Source organism: Gavialis gangeticus, unplaced genomic scaffold, assembly GCF_001723915.1.
Source record: "Gavialis gangeticus isolate Ggan-Ray unplaced genomic scaffold, GavGan_comp1, whole genome shotgun sequence".
Lineage (NCBI taxonomy): Eukaryota > Metazoa > Chordata > Crocodylia > Gavialidae > Gavialis > Gavialis gangeticus.
In genome coordinates, this window is record NW_017729024.1 from 167,335,939 (window position 1) to 167,338,235 (window position 2,297).

General features: G+C 45.4%; 1 protein-coding gene and 1 long non-coding RNA gene across 11 annotated transcripts in view; both read left to right on the forward strand.

The window, feature by feature from the left end:
* The window catches only part of UBAP2 (ubiquitin associated protein 2), a 149,467-nt gene that overhangs the window by 121,390 nt on the left and 25,780 nt on the right, over window positions 1-2,297 (forward strand). The window lies entirely within an intron of this gene.
* LOC109297977 overlaps window positions 1,092-2,297 on the forward strand; it is a 13,617-nt gene continuing 12,411 nt past the window's right edge. Inside the window, exon 1 of the long non-coding RNA XR_002097478.1 lies at window positions 1,092-1,112. This is a non-coding gene — a long non-coding RNA (uncharacterized LOC109297977). The remainder of the gene's footprint in view (window positions 1,113-2,297) is intronic.

Here is a 2,297-nt window from a genome sequence, read left to right on the forward strand (position 1 = left end):
AAAAAAAAAAAAAAAAAAAAAAAGGCAGAAATGGGTCTATAGCCCAAACCTTTTATTCGCTTGCACTTCAAAACACGAAAACAAGCATTTATTCCAAAGTCCATCTGTCTCCCCTTGACAGCACAACATAGATTCTCACCTCTACCAGCTGGGTACCCTCCTTGAGATTGGAGGAGGGTGGCATGCAGATTGGCTGAATTTGCCAAGTTTTCCAAATTTCCCTCCAGCCGAGTCCCTATATATGTAGGTGGCTGGTTCTGATATTTTAATAAATGGCCTCTGCTTGGTTTTATTTAAATGTCTTTGTTTCAGTGGAGCTGTTGGAACTGGACTGAAACAGATCTCTTGTGCAAATGGAAGGTGTCAGTTAGTTGGGATTTCATCATAGATTCATAGAAGTCAGGTCGGGAGGGACCTTGTAGATCTTCAAGTCCGACCCCCTGCCTGGGGAGGAGAAAAAACTAGGCTCAAACGATCCCAGCCAGGTGGGCATCAAGCCTCCTCTTAAAGACCCCCAGGGTAGAAGCCATCATCACTTCCCTTGTAAGTTGGTTCCAGGTCCTAGCTGCCCTGACTGTGAAGTAGTTGTTACGAATGTCTAATCTGAACCTCCTCTCCAGCAACTTGTGGCCGTTATTCCTTGTCATGCCGGGGGGCCGCCAGGGGAAACCAGGTCTCTCCCAAACCCTCCTGGTCCCCCCTAGTGAGTTTCTATCCTTGGGAAAGTAAAAGGGAGAATTTCTTATCTCCTTTCCTTCCCCATTGTGCAGTGCTGTTCAGTACTGTCCTGTTTTTTCCTTATCTTAGTTATGGTCTTTTTTGACGAGGCTGTTTAGTTTTTTACAAGTGACCTAAGCATCTTAACAAAAACATAGCAATTACAGCAAAATAACGTCTAATACATTCGGTTACATCAGTCGGTACTACCACTTGTTTAAGATAAAGCTATCATATAGCGTATTTAGATTGTTTAATGTATGGTCTTCCCTTTATAATGTCTCTTTACAGTCCTTATGCTTTGTTTAATTTCGTCTCATTACTGGTTTACTTAGACGTGTAGATGGCTTCCTTTACTTTGCTGATGAAGCTAATTGTCCCATCTGCAAAGGTTCGTGCCATGGTCTCTCAGAAACAGACCTTAGGGCCTTCTGCTTGGGCACACTTCTGTACCGTGGCCTAGGCCAAGGCTGGCGACACCAGATTATCTTTTTTGGGGGAGGGAAGGGAGGAGAATATTGCATTACTATAACTGATTTCAATCCAAGTAGTGAGACTACAGTGGGTCATGCTGATTAGGAAAATGTGAGGGTAGGAAGTGGTTATTAGGAATTGCTCAAGGATTGTGGTTTGAGCTTAGGCATTAATATGTTCATTCAGCATATTACCACAAAAAGTGAATACAAAAGAATCTGGATTTTATGACACGTTTGGGAGATGTTGTTTGTACAGAGGCAGAACAATATTATACAAGAAAAGTTAAATGCCTTTGAGGACTGGAGTAATAGAAATGAATGCAATTTAGTAGTACACCGTGCAGGTCGTGCACTTGCGGAGCAGTGCCACGTTTCAACTTGCCGTGCCCTGTACACGTGCTCAGTCTCAGACACCTTTTTGTCCTGAGCAATACCCATACAGTGTGCACGTGTCCTCCTCTTCCTTACGTTCAGCACTAAGGGCGTATACAGGGTGGTGCATGCTTCCTGCTCCTCATTTCCTTTCAGCTGTCTCTTCCTGGGGAGAGTTTCTGTGGTCTTGCATACTGTAGTCTGTCTGGCCAGACAACCACTTTCTGTCCATTTGGGGGTTTTTAGCAGGATAGTAACTTTTCTAGGTTTTTCCCCTCCATTTTTCCTGGTTAATTTTTGTCATTGCCTATTAGCAGAAGGGAAAAAGGAGAGCTTGAGCTTGGCCCTGTGGTTTTTGGTAGCCTAAAAGAGCCCCATTTTTATTTTTCACCTAGAGTCAGACTGAGCCTTGGTCTTGCTTGTTCCACCATAGCTTCTTCCTCATCTACAGGTGTCAGACTTGACCCTTCAGACAAAGGGGCCCCGTTTCATAGTTGGTAGGGTCGGAAGGGACCTGAGCAGATCATCGAGTCCGACCCCCTGCCATGGCAGGAAAGGGTACTGGGGTCAAACGACCCCAGCGAGGTGGTCATCCAACCTCCTCTTAAAGCCCCCCAGGGTAGGAGCCAGCACCACTTCTCTTGGAAGTTGGTTCCAGATCCTAGCCACCCTGACAGTGAAGTCACGCCTCCTGATATCTAGCCTGAATCTACCCTCTGCCAGCTTGTGACC